Source organism: Phacochoerus africanus, chromosome 1 (assembly GCF_016906955.1).
Source record: "Phacochoerus africanus isolate WHEZ1 chromosome 1, ROS_Pafr_v1, whole genome shotgun sequence".
Taxonomy (NCBI): Eukaryota; Metazoa; Chordata; class Mammalia; order Artiodactyla; family Suidae; genus Phacochoerus; species Phacochoerus africanus.
Window position 1 is genome coordinate 248969132 of NC_062544.1, and position 15004 is coordinate 248984135.

The 15004-nt window shown below is 36.9% G+C and overlaps 1 long non-coding RNA gene across 1 annotated transcript in view; it reads left to right on the forward strand.

The window, feature by feature from the left end:
* The first annotated feature begins 671 nt into the window (after window positions 1-671).
* LOC125113474 (uncharacterized) overlaps window positions 672-15004 on the forward strand; it is an 82150-nt gene continuing 67817 nt past the window's right edge. Inside the window, exon 1 of the long non-coding RNA XR_007131467.1 lies at window positions 672-1200. This is a non-coding gene — a long non-coding RNA (uncharacterized LOC125113474). The remainder of the gene's footprint in view (window positions 1201-15004) is intronic.

Below are 15004 nucleotides of genomic sequence, written 5' to 3' on the forward strand. Positions count from 1 at the left end.
ATAGTGATAATTGGGAAACACATTAGAATGGCAGAGAATATACTGCTTTCATTTTTTTTGGTTATTTTTTTGAGGAGAGATCTCCCCACCTTATCCCTCCTCTTGCCTTGCTTTTATTTTTTGTTTATTGGTCTTCATTTCTAGATCCACTAACTGACATAAGCAATTTTAATTACTTAGTTCCGAAAATGTCTTCTGAAGGGACATTTATATTATCTTCAGTGTTGTAGCAAATTGCAGTTATTTAGGAACAGCTGCTGCCTGCTTCAGGTGTGCTGATAGTGTCAAGGCATACTACCCATTTGGATCTGAAGGTTACGGACCATAGGTCGTAGAGTTCCTGCCATCAGGGTTTCACTTGTTTTTCTTTTGTTCAGCTCACATTTCATCTTTACTCTTTCTCCCTCCTTGAAATAGTGGCGATACATTGTAGTTCCAATTTCTATTGGCAAAAATAGCTTTCATTTTGATTGAAACATTTAATTTTGAGTCATATATTCACTATATTTTTTTTCCCATTTTATTCATCTCCAGGGTTTATTTTCATGGAATTATTACCCTCATGGGTAAAATTGTTTTTATATGTGTGTTCATTTAAGTGTATTTGACAATTGATTTTTATAGGATATATAACATCTCTTCACTTTAATTACCTTGGATGATAGAATTGACTGTAACTAAGGGGAATTGATTTTTTAAAGTATGTGTGACATTTAAAAATACTTAACTCATTTTACATATAAAAGAATGAAGGTATTAGGAATAGTTTATCAGTTTCCCAGAAATCAAACTGAAGGGGTGTTGAGCTGCAAGCTGTTTATTATGGAGAATACTCAGATTGACACCTGTGGAAAGGAGGGAAGGGAAGCTGTGATGGACTGACAAGAAACACAAGCTGCAGGCAGACCTAACACATCTCAGCTGACCCTTCAGGTGATTTTGAAGCTTGAATGCCTTTCAGAGTTGCCCTGAGTTGGGTCAAGATGGCTAGACCTTTATTTCCCTACATCTATCAGTCATTTCATAAGGTGGGCCACTCAGGAGTAGGAAAGTGACCTTAAGGAAAGGTGAGCGTAGGCGGCAGTGTTCTGCATCTGTGGTGGTCCCTGAAGAAAGTTGTGAAGACTATTTGTTGACATATGTCCAGCATCTGGAGGTTCAAGCCCTTCACTGAGGACTATTTCAATGCTACAGCACTGGGTAAGTATGCACTTTTCATATAGTATGTATGTATAAATGTATGTTTCTCTTGCTGAGTAGATGTGAATGACATGTCCTAATGCTGTTTAAAAATGTTTCCAAAACTTTTCCCAAATTCGCTTAGTGTCCAATCATAGCCTTTTTAATATTCTAGATTGGTAGATTATTCATTTGCTAATTTGTCTTTTATACAGTTTCAAAAGTAACAAACCATCATTTGTAACGAAAAATATCAGAATGAAAAAAATTAGAAAGACATTTTAAATGAGGACAAACTATAGACTAAACCAGTTATATATACAGAACTTCACCTGGGATGTAGTTTATTGAGTTAAAATGGCCTTGTCTAATGTCTAAATGTTAGTAGATTACTAATAATTATAGACCGAAAGGAAAGGTAACTGCTGAAACTGAGAAATAATACAATTTTGATCCAATGGCAAACATAGGTGTTACTGCTCTATATCCAGTATTTTTGGTGAGAATATATGAGATGAGAAGGAACTAAAATTAAATGTTATACTTGTTTAAACCTTAGATCCTAAAGAATATTTAGAAGAAATAGGTTATACAGAAAAATCAAGTAATGGTAGATGGAAAGAGGAACAGAACATCAAGTTGTATCTTAAAATGTTTCATAATGAGTCATATTTTCCCAGCTCTGAGCTCTGTGAGTTTTCCTTTTTATCTAGGGGAGGAGAATAGTCAATGGAAGGAGGAGCCTAGGGAAAAGTAATAGGGAAGGGAAAAATGTAGGAATGGGGGTAAGAATATAGGAAAAAGAGAAATATGAAAAGAAAGAAGGAAAAGAAAAGCACCTATTACCATTTTTTTTTAAAAGAGAAAAAGAAAAGGGAAGATGGGAGAAGGCATCAGAAATTGATCATGTGACTTTATAACATCTTCAAGACAATCCTACACAGATGCAAATGCTTCTACAAAAAGCAGTTCGACACATCTCCCAGTGTCTTTGCATGATTTTAATGGCTAACTTTCCAATTGTAGAAAAAGTGAGATATCTAAGGGAAGGGTATGGTTAAAAAAATGTTGAAATGGTATCACTAGGTTTTAAGTTTTTCTGATCTTTTAACATAGAACAAACCCCTGCCTCTAATTTCAATTCAGAAGTGAACTACAGGTGCAGAAGTGGAAATGTTCATAGCACAAAAACTTCAGTTTCCTCAATATTTAATTAGAATAATCTTCATTCATATGGCTATATTGAGATTAAATCAGAAAATGCTTTTAATGGATTTAGCGTACTGCCTGGCACATGATAATTTATCAATCCATTTCATCAATTAAAATTATTACATTAGATATTTTAAAACATTTAAAAATTGAACATGAAACATTTAAGGAGTTTATTCATTCTATCTGCTGTCAGTATTATCTACACATTCTCAATGCTGGGCACAAAATTCTACCTTAAAAATATATGCTAACTTTTTGTGCTAACAATTCTAAAAGTGCTTTAAATATCTAACCTTTGGGAGAACTACCTGTAAAGGAAGACTTTACAACTTCACACAAAATGAGAAAAACTATGGATGAATTTATCCTAATGACTTTTGTTCTTTAAGGGAAAGCTCTCTGGAAAAATAGGCAGGGAGGTCCATGTATTGTCAGCTGTAAATTTAATTTCAATGACAGTACAGACCCAGTGGATAGTGGGGTCTTCTTCCGCAGATAACTGTATCATAAATAGAAGTTAAGCCCTATTCCTAGAGACCAGAAATAGTCCAAAAAGCCCTTGCAATATGACTTATTGATTTTTTTTTTCTTTTTAGGGCCACACCTGTGGCACATGGAAGTTCTCAGCTAGGGGTCGAATCCGAGCTACACTTGTCAGCCTACACTACAGAAACAGCAATGCAGGGTCTGAGGTGTGTCTGTAACCACACCACAGCTTGCAGCAATGCTCGATGCTTAACGCACTGAGCAAGTCCAGGTATCAAACCTGCATCCTCATGGCTACTAGCTGGATTCATTTCCACTGAGCCACCACGGGAACTCCAACTTGTTGATATTTAAAATTTACTGTTCGTGCTTCCACATAATACATAGTAACTAGAGCATGTGAGAATTTCCTATTTCTCTGTAATGGGAAAAAGCACTTACTTGAATTGCCATGGCTTAAGGTAATTAACACTTAAATACGTGGACTTTTAAATCTTCAGATGCACAGAAAGTATGTTTTCTCCCAAGAATTTCAAGGTCAATTTTTTAAAGAGCCGCTTTATTTTTTGCCATTATAACTTTTAAAAGAAAGCACATACACCTATACAAATTCTATTCTTCTCAAGGTGTGAATCCACCCATGTCTACTACATTGATTAAAAGTTGTGAAAATCAAATGAAATAGTTGTGACAGTAACATTAAAATCTGAGTTCCTTTATGAAATCACACCTTTCCCTGTGTTTAATTAAATCTTTAGTATAACCTCCTGATATTTCCATCCTGAAATGCCAGATACATTTCAGGTTTCATTGTAGGCAATAAGAGGTATTAAATAATAAAATGAATAAAAATTTATGATACCTCCTTTCAAGGAATGTACAGGCCTACACATGTATGAATTTATTTTGACATTAGACACCTGTTTTTCTTTGGTAAAAGACAATATAAAGTTTAGGGTTTGTATTTTTTGTTTGTTTGTTTGTTTGTTTGTTTTGTCTCTTTAGGTCTGTACCCGTGGCATGTGGAAGTTCCCAGTCTAAGGGTTGAATTGGAGCTGTAGCTGCCAGCCTATACCAAAGCCTGATCTGAGCCGTGTCTGTGACCTACACCACAGTTCACCTCAATGCTGGATCCTTAACCCACTGAGTGAGGCCAGGGATCAAACCTGTGTCCTCATGGATACTAGTCAGACTCGTCTCTGCTGAGCCATGACGGGAACTCCAAGTTTAGTATTTTAACCATTTTTAAGTATATGTTTTTGCGACATTAAGTACGTACACACTATTATGAGACCCTCTCCATCATCAACATCCAGAAATTTTTCACCTTCTTGAACCAGACCTCTGTACCCATTAAACACTAACTCCCTATTCTCCCCTCCTATCACCCCTGGCAACCCACTATTACACTTTCTGTCTCTATGAATTTGACTACTAGAAATATCCTTTTGTAACTGGTTTATTTCACTTAGCATAATATCTTCAAAGCTTATCCACGTTACATACAGCCTCTGACAAAATTTTCTTCCTTCTTAAGAAAGAACTGCATGTGTGATGTTTTGTGACTTTTACATTCCCATAGTTCCCAGTGACTTCCTTTTAGAAAAATTTACCTGTATTTTTAGATCTTTTCTATAAACCATTTGTTTTAGAATAGTTTCAAGTTTACAAAAATAGTTGCAAAGAGAGTACAGAGTTTCTATATACCTCACAGACAATTTTTCCTATTGGTAACATCTTATATTAGTATGGTTCATTTGTTAAAACCAATGAGCTCATGTTGATACATCATTACTGTCAAAGTTTATACTTTATTTAGATTTCCTTAGTGTTTACCTTAAATTTTCTTATTCTGTTTAGGATCCCATCTAGGATAAAACATTGTATTTAGTTATCATATTTCCTTAGGCTGTTTTATATTGTGATTCTTTCTCAGACTTTCCTTGTTTTTTAAAGACCTTGGCAGTTTTTTAACTGTTCAGTTACTTTGGATTTGTCTAATAATTCTCTCATGATAAGACTGGGGTTATAGATGAGGGGGACATAGAAGTAAATTGCCTTCCTCATCACATCATATTAAGGATACAGACTATCAACATATCTTATCATTGCTGTTAATGATCTCACTTTCACTGAGAATCACCTTGTCTTTACAGTGAAATGACTATGAACACACCAGTATATGTTTGCCATTTTCCTCCACCATAAAGCCGCTTTCCCCCTCTTTCCATGCTGTTGTCTTTGGAAGCAAGTCCTTAAGAGGTACCAACATTGAGCAAGCAGAGAATGAGGTAACCCTCCTTAAGGCAGGGGTAACTATGTAACTTATTTGAGATTCTTCTATATAAGAGATATATCTATTCTTCAAATTTTATATATTTTCACAATCATTTATTTACATCAGTATGAATGAAGCCATTTTTAGGAAAAAAAATAACATAATTTAGTGTTTGTTATGCCACAGGACCTGTGTTAAGTGTAGTACCCATTAATTCATGTTATCTTAGCCACAACAAGTTTTGGGATATGTGTCCATGTGTATTCTTTCACATTATTAATAAATAAACCAAATCTTAGCCTTAATAACTTCAGTTCTATGAGAAACATTACACATCCAACTATTTTGGTCATATAACAAATTTTTTAAATCTTTTTAACATTTATTCTTTTTATTTATTTTCATAAAACCATATGTTTTTAAAGCATAGTTGATTTACAATGTTGTGCCAATTTCTGCTGTACAGAAAAGTGACTCAGTTATGCAAACATAAATATATTATATATATATATATATTTTTTTTTAATTCTTTTCCATTATGGTCTATGCAAGGAGACTGGATATAGTCCCTGATGCTATGCAGTAGGACCTTGATTTATATCCATTCTAAATATAATAGTTCGCATCTACTAACTCCAAACTATTAGGCCATCCCACTCCTTTTCACCCTCTGCTTGGCAACCACCAGTCTGTTCTTTATGTCTGTGAACCTATTCCTGTTTTGTAGATGGGTTCATTTGTGCCCTATTTTAGATTCCACATATAAGTGATATCAAATAGTATTTGTCTTTCTCTTTCTGACTTCATTTATTATTAGTATCTCTAGTTGTACACTTGTTGCTATGAATGGCATTATTTCATTCTTTTTTATGGCTGAGCAGTATTTCATTGTATATATGTACCACATCTTAATCCACTCATCTGTCGATGGACATTTAGGTTGTTTCCATGACTTGGGTATGGTAAATAGTGCTATTCTGAATATTGGGGTGCAGGTATCTTTCTGAATTGTTTTAACTAGATATACACTAAGGAATGGGATCACTGGATCATATGCTAATTCTATTTTTAGTTTCCTGAGGAACCTCCATACTATTTTCCATAGTGGTTGTAACTAATTTACATTCCCACCAAAAGGGTAGACAGGTTTCCTTTTCTCCAACCCTCTCCAACATTTATTTATAGACTTATTAATGATGGCCATTCTGACCCATGTGAGGTAGTACCTTAGTTTAGTTTTGATTTGCATTTCTATAATAATAAGTGATGTTCAGCTCTTTTCATGTGCCTACTAGCCATTTGTATGACTTCTTTGGAGAAATATCCATTTAGGTCTTTGCCCATTTTTCCACTGGGTTATTACTGTTTATTTTGTTATTCAGCTGTATGAGTTGTTTGTATATTTTGAAGATTAAGCCCTTTCTGGTTGCATAATTTGCAACTATTATTTTCCCATTTTGTAGGTTGTCTTTTCATTTTGTTTATGGTTACCTTTGTCGTGCAAAATTTGTAAATTTAAGTAGGCCCCATTTGTTTATTTTGTTTTTATTTCTAGACTGACCTAAGAAAATATTTGTACTGTTGATGCTAGAGAATGTTTTGCCTATGTTTTCTTCTAGGAGTTTTATGGTATTTTGTCTTATGTTTAAGTCTTTAACCCATTTTTGTGCATGTTGTGAGGGTGTGTTCTAATTTCATTGATTTACATGCAGCTGACCAATTTTCCCAGCACCACATGCTGAAGAGACTGTCTTTTTCCCATTTTATATTTTGCCTCCTTTGTTAATGATTATTTGACTGTAGGTATCTGGGTTTTTCATTCTGTTCCATTGATCCATATGTCTGTTTTTGTGCAAATACCACACTGATTTGATTACTGTGGCTTGTAATATTGTGTGAAGCCTGGGAGAATTATGCTTCCTGCCTTGCTTTTTTTTTTTTTCCCCTCAGAATTGCTTTGACAATCCTGGGTCTTTTATGTTTTGTTTTTGTTTGTTTGTTTGTAAATTTTTGCTTTTTAGGGCCATACCCATGGCACATGGAAGTTCCCAGGCTGGGGTCAAATTAGAGCTACAGCTGCTGCCACAGCCACAGCCACAGCCACAGTAATGTGGAATCTGAGCCGCATCTGTGACCTACCCTACAGTTCACAGCAATGCCAGATACCTAACCCACTGAGTGAGGCCAGGGATTGAACTCAAATTCTCATGGATGCTAATTAGATTCATTTCCACTGTGCCACAACAGAAATTCCTATTTTATAGTTTTATGTAACTTTTTGGATAATATTTCCTAGTTCTGTGAAAAATACCCTGGCTAATTTGATAGAGAGCACATTAAACCTATAGATTACTTTGGGAGTATGGCAATTTTAACAATATTAATTCTTCCAACCCAAGAGCATGAGATCACTTTCCATTTCTATGAATCCTCTTTAATTTCCTTTTTAATGCTTTATAATTCTCGGTATGTAAGTCTTTCACCTCCTTGGTCATATTTATTAGTGTTTTTTTTTTTTTGCTGTGATTTTAAAAGGTATTTTTTTCTACATTCCTTTTCTGATACTTAATTGCTAATGTACAGAAATGCAACTGATTTCTGTATGTTAACCTTTTATCCTGACATTATGCTGAATTAATTTATCAGATCTAGTAGTTTTTGTGTTGAGTCCTCAGAGGTTTCTATATGCAGTATCATGTCATCTGCATATGATGACAGTTTTACGTCTTTCCTTACAATTTGGGTACCTTTTATTTCTTTTTCTTTCCTGACTGCTGTGGTTAGGACTTACAATACTATGTTTGACTGACATGGTCATCTTTGTCTTGGTTCCGGATTTTAGCAGGAAGATTTTCAGTATTATTTCAGTATTATTTCAGCTGTGGGTTTGTCATAAATGACTTTTATTATGTTGAGATATGTTCCCTCTGTACCCACTTTGGTAAGAATTTTTATAATGAATGGGTGTTGAATTTTGTTGAATGCATTTCCTGCATCTATTGAGATGAGCATGTGGTTTTTGACTTTTCTTTTGTTAATGTGATGTATTATATTGATTGATTTGCTTATGTTGAACCATCATTGTGAACTTGGGATGAAAGATACTTGGTCATAGTGTATTATTGTTTTTATGTGGTGTTGGATTCAGATTGCTAAAATTTTGTTGAGAATTTTTGCATCTATATTCATCAGAGATATTGGCCTATAGTTTTCTTTTTGGTGTTTTCTTTGTCTGGTTTTCATATTTGGGTGATAGTGGATTCATAGATTGTCTTTGGGAGTGTTTCCTCCTCTTCAAACTCTTGTGAGGGATTAAGCAGGATCAATATAAGTTTTCCTTTTCCATTGTATGTTTGGTAGAATTAACGTGTGAAGCCATCTGGTCCTAGACATTTTTTTTTAATAATTTTTTTATTTTCCCACTGTACAGCAAGGGGGTCAGGTTATCCTTACATGTATACATTACAATTAATTTTTTCCCCCACCCTTTCTTCTGTTGCAACATGAGTATCTAGACAAAGTTCTCAATGCTATTCAGCAGGATCTCCTTGTAAATCTATTCTAAGTTGTGTCTGATGAGCCCAAGCTCCCAATCCCTCCCACTCCCTCCCCATCCCATCAGGCAGCCACAAGTCCCTTCTCCAAGTCCATGATTTTCTTTTCTAAGGAGATGTTCATTTGTGCTGGATATTAGATTCCAGTTATAAGTGATATCATATGGTATTTATCTTTGTCTTTCTGGCTCATTTCACTCAGTATGAGAGTCTCTAGTTCCATCCATGTTGCTGCAAATGGCATTATGTCATTCTTTTTTATGGCTGAGTAGTATTCCATGGTGTATATATACCACCTCTTCCGAATCCAATCCTCTGTCGATGGACATTTGGGTTGTTTCCATGTCCTGGCTATTGTGAATAGTGCTGCAATGAACATGCGGGTGCACGTGTCTCTTTTAAGTAGAGTTTTGTCCGGATAGATGCCCAAGAGTGGGATTGCAGGGTCATATGGAAGTTCTATGTATAGATTTCTAAGGTATCTCCAAACTGTTCTCCATAGTGGCTGTACCAGTTGACATTCCCACCAACAGTGCAGGAGGGTTCCCTTTTCTCCACACCCCCTCCAGCACTTGTTATTTGTGGATTTATTAATGATGGCCATTCTGACTGGTGTGAGGTGATATCTCATGGTAGTTTTGATTTGCATTTCTCTTATAATCAGCGTTGTTGAGCATTTTTTCATGTGTTTGTTGGCCATCTGTATATCTTCTTTGGAGAAATGTCTATTCAGGTCTTTTGCCCATTTTTCCATTGATTGATTGATTGGCTTTTTTGCTGTTGGGTTGTATAAGTTGTTTATATATTCTAGAGATTAAGCCCTTGTCCGTTGCATCATTTGAAACTGTTCTCTCCCATTCTGTAAGATGTCTTTTTGTTTTCTTTTGGGTTTCCTTTGCTGTGCAAAAGCTTGTCAGTTTGATGAGGTCCCATGGGTTTATTTTTGCTCTAATGTCTATTGCTTTGGGAGACTGACCTGAGAAAATAGTCATGATGTTGATGTCAGAGAGTGTTTTGCCTATGTTTTCTTCTAGGAGTTTGATGGTGTCCTGTCGTATATTTAAGTCTTTCAGCCATTGTGAGTTTATTTTTGTGCATGGTGTGAGGGTGTGTTCTAATTTCATTGCTTTGCATGCAGCTGTCTAGGTTTCCCAGCAATGTTTGCTGAATCGACTTTCTTTTTCCCATTTGATGTTCTTGCCTCCCTTGTCAAAGATTACTTGACCATAGGTGTCAGGGTTTATTTCCGGATTCTCTATTCTGTTCCATTGGTCTGTCTGTCTGTTTTGGTACCAGTACCACACTGTTTTGATGACTGTGGCTTTGTAGTATTTCTTGAAGTCTGGGAGAGTTATGCCCCCTGCTTGGTTTTTGTTTCTCAGGATTGCTTTGGCGATTCTGGGTCTTTTGTGGTTCCATATAAATGTTGGATTGTTTGTTGTAGTTCTGTGAAAAATGTCATGAGTAATTTGATAGGGATTGCATTGAATCTGTATATTGCTTTGGGTAGCATGGCCATTTTTACAATATTGATTTTCCCAACCCAGGAACATGGAATATCTTTCCATTTCTTTACATCTTCTTTGATTTCTTTGATTAACGTTTTATAGTTCTCGGCTTATAGGTCCTTCACCTCCTTGGTCTGGTGTATTCCAAGATATTTGATTTTGTGAGGTGCAATTTTAAACGGTATTATATCTTTGTATTCCTTTTCTAATAGTTCATTGCTGGTTTACAGAAATGCAACTGACTTCTGAATGTTAATCTTATATCCTGCTACTTTGCTGAATTTATGAATCAGTTCAAGGAGTTTTGGGGTGGAGTCCTTAGGGTTTTCTATGTATAGTATCATGTCATCTGCATACAGTGACAGTTTGATCTCTTCTCTTCCTATATGGATGCCTTTGATTTCTTTGGTTTGTCTAATTGCTGTGGCTAGGACTTCCAAAACTATGTTGAATAGCAGTGGTGAGAGTGGGCATCCCTGTCTTGTTCCAGATTTGAGTGAGAAGGCTTTCAGTTTTTCCTCATTGAGGATTATATTTGCTGTGGGTTTCTCATAAATGGCTTTGATTATATTCAGGAATGTTCCCTCTATACCCAGTTTGGCGAGGGTCTTGATCATGAATGGATGTTGGACTTTGTCAAATGCTTTTTCTGCGTCTATTGAGATGATCATATGATTTTTGACTTTTCTTTTGTTAATGTGGAGTATGATGCTGATTGATTTGCGTATGTTGAACCATCCTTGTGAACCTGGGATGAACCCAACCTGGTCATGGTGTATAATTTTTTTGGTATGTTGTTGGATTCGGTTGGCTAAGATTTTGTTGAGAATTTTTGCATCTATATTCATCAATGATATTGGCCGATAGTTTTCTTTTTTGGTGGTATCTCTGTCTGGTTTTGGAATGAGGGTGATGGTGGTATCATAGAATGTCTTTGGGAGTATTCCTTCTTCCACCTTTTGAAAGAGTTTAAGGAGGATGGGCACCAATTCCTCTTTATATGTTTGATAGAATTCACCTGTGAAGCCATCTGGTCCTGGACTTTTATTTGTAGGGAGTGATTTTATGACCTCTTCCATTTCATTTCTAGTGATCGGTCTGTTCATTTAGTCTGTTTCTACTTGATTCAGTTTTGGCAGGCTGTAAAATTCTAGAAAACTGTCCATTTCTTCCAGATTGTCAAACTTGTTGCCATATAGTTGTTCATAGTATTCTCTTATGGTTTTTTGTATTTCTGCTGTATCTGTTGTGATTTCTCCTTTTTCATTTATACTTTTGTTTATTTGGGTTCTTTCTCTCCTCTTTTTAGTGAGTCTGGCCAGGGGTTTGTCAATTTTGTTCACCTTTTCAAAGAACCAGCTCTTGGTTCTATTAATTTTCTCTATTGTTTTTTGAGTCTCTATTTTATGGATTTCTTCTTTGATCTTTATAATTTCCTTCCTTCTGCTGACTTTAGGCCTTTTTTGTTCTTCTTTTTCTAATTCATTTAGGTGGAGGGTTAAGTTGTCAATTTGGGATCTTTCTTCTTTTTTGAGAAAGGCGTGTATTGCTATAAATTTCCCTCTGAGCACTGCTTTTGCAGCATCCCATAGATTTTGAGAGGTTGTGTTTTCATTATCATTTGTTTCAAGGTAGTTTTTAATTTCCTTCTTGATTTCCTCATTGACCTATTGGTTTTTTTAGTAGCATGTTGTTTAGTCTCCATGCAGTAGGTTTTTTCTCTTTCCTTTTCCCATGGTTGGTTTCTAATTTCATGACATTGTGGTCAGAGAAGATACTTGAGATAATTTCTATGCTCTTAAATTTATTGAGGTTAGCTTTGTGTCCCAAGATGTGGTCGATTCTTGAGAATGTTCCATGAGCATTTGAGAAGAATGTGTATTCTGCTTTTTTTGGATGTAGTGTCCTGAAGATATCAATGAAGTCTAACTTTTCTATTGTTTCCTTTAGGATCTCTGTTGCTTTATTGGTTTTCTGTCTAGAAGATCTGTCCATTGATGTGAGGGGAGTATTAAGGTCTCCTGCTATGATTGTCTTCTCATCAATATCTCCCTTTATGTTGTTAATATTTGTTGTATGTATCTGGGTGCTCCTGTATTTGGGGCATATATGTTGACGATAGTAACATCCTCCCCTTGGATGGATCCCTTAATCATTAAGTAGTGTCCTTCTTTGTCTTTCTTTATGTCTTTTGTTTTAAAGTCTATTTTGTCTGATATGAGCATTGTGACTCCTGCTTTTCCGTCATGTCTATTGGCGTGAAGTATTTTTCCCCACCCTTTCACTTTCAATCTATATGTATCTTTTGTCCTAAGGTGAGTTTCTTGTAGGCAGCATATTGAAGGTTTTTGCCTTTTTATCCACTCAGCCACTCTGTGTCTTTTGATTGGGGCGTTCAGTCCATTGACATTTAAGGTGATAATTGATAGATGATTATTTATTGCCATTTGAACCTCGTGTTCCAGTTGATTCTATGGTTCTCCATTCTTCCTTTCTTTTTTTTTTTTTTTTGGTTGGATGGTCTCCTGTTATTATCTGCTTGAGTGTATTTTTTTTTCATTTTTTGCAAATGCAATATTTGGTTTTGGCTTGTGGTTGCCCTGTTTTTTAAGTATGCTAACCCCTTCCCATAATTGTGTGTTTTAGCCTGATGGTCCTGTAAGTTCAAACACTTCATTACTATATTAAAATTAAGAAGAGAAACGTATAAACAAACAAAAAGGGTTATTTACTTCCTAACATCCCTTGCCCACATTTTATCGTTTTGATGACTCTTTTTTATTTTTTCCTTTTTAATTTTATTTTGTTTGAAGCATGTTCATGATTAAATCTGTATGCTGGCTTATTTGAGTGACTGCTCTCTGATTTCGATTTCCTCAGTCCTAGTTCTTCCTCTTCTTCTTTTTTTTTTTCTTTTCTTTTCTTTTTTCTTCCCTTTCCTTCCTTTTTGGTTTAGAGAAGCCCTTTCAATATTTCCTTTAACCTGGGTTTTGTGTTGCAGTATTCTTTAAGTTTTTGTTTGTTCGAAAAAGTTTTTATTTCCCCTTCTATTTGAAATGATATTCTTGCTGGATAGAGTATTCTAGGTTGCATATTTTTTCCTTTTAGCACTTTAAATATCTCTTGCCATTCCCTCCTGGCCTGTAGTGTTTCTGTAGAGAAATCAGCTGATATTCTTATAGGGGTTCCCTTGTAGGTAACATTCTGTTTTTCTCTTGCTGCCTTTAGGATCCTCTCTTTATCACTAACTTTTGCCATTTTTATTATGATGTGTCTTGCTGTGGGTCTATTTGGGTTCAGTTTGTTTGGGGCCCTCTGTGCTTCTTGTATCTTGAACCCAGCATCCTTTAGATATGAGAAGTTTCCAGCGATAATTTCTTCAAATATATTTTCCATCCCCTTATCTTTTTCTACTCCTTCTGGAATTCCTATTATGTGTAGATTGGCCCGCTTTATATTATCCCATAGGTCTCTTATATTGCTTTCCAGTTTTTTGATTCGGCTTTCTGTCTGTTGGCCGGATTGAGTAATTTCCATTATTCTATCTTCCATATCACTGATTCGTTCTTCTGCATTATTCATTCTGGTTTTTACTGTCCTTAGTTCAGTTTGCATCTCCGCAAATGAATGTTCTAGTTTTTCTTGGCTCCTCCTTATATTTTCTAGTTCCTTTCTGAGGGTATCTGCATTACTGTTCATATCTTCTCTTAATTCCTTCAGTATTTTTACTAGTTCTCTTTTGAACTCCAGGTCTGTCAGACTGCAGGGATCTGTTTCATTGTTGACTGTTTTAGGTGAGTTCTCCTGTTGGTTGGTTTGACTGGGGGTGGTTTCTCAGCTTCTTCATCTTGCTTGTTGTTTTCTTTCTCCTGAGGGAGTTGTACTCTCCGTTATCGGGCAGTGTTTGCCTTGTCACTGCCGTGGAATATTTCCTGAGGGCTGGTGTTGTTGTTCAATCTTTTTTGAGGCAGTGTGGCTTTTCTGGAGTGTTGATGGGGCTAACAGTGTTTCTTTGAAGCAAAGGAGGGCTTCCTGAGGGCAGACAGGACTGGGAGGTCCACACCACGATGGTAGGTAGCAGATTTCACTTGGTCATGCAGAGCTTGCTCTGGTGTTTTTAGGCTGTGGGGTTCTTGCAGGGGGTTGGCAGTGTTGGGCAGCTGTTCCTCAGGAGTGCAGCACCCCCTGGGGGCTGTAGCAGCTATCTGGGTCACTGAGAATCTAAGAGGCTCTTCCCTAGGGCCTCCCAACTCAGAAGGACGGCCTGCGAATGTAGGCGGATCTTTTCACAGTCTGGCCGAGCTTGTTGCAGCTTTTCTGGGCTTTAGGAGCTCTTCCAGGGGGCTGGTGGTGCTGAGCAGCTATTCCGTGGGAGTGGGGAAACCCCTGGGGGCTTGGGCGGGTAGCAGGGCGGCTGGAAACCCAAGAGGCTCCTCCCCAGGGCAGCCCGACTCAGAAAGACCATCTGAGATTTTTCCCGACTCGGCCAGGCTTGTTGCATCTTTTCTGGGCTGCAGGGGGTCCTGCCTGGAGCTGGCAGTCCTATGCAGCTGATCCACTAGGGCACCCTCTGGGGGCTTGGGCAGGTAGCAGGGCCGTTGGAAACCCAAGAGGCTCCTCCCCGGGGCAGCCTGACTGAGAAAAACCATCTGAGATCTTTTCCCGACTCGGCCAAGCTTGTTGCAGCTTTTCTGGGCTGCAGGGGGTCCTGCCTGGAGCTGGCAGTCCTATGCAGCTGATCCACTAGGGCACCCCCTGGGGGCTTGGGCGGGTAGCAGGGCCAC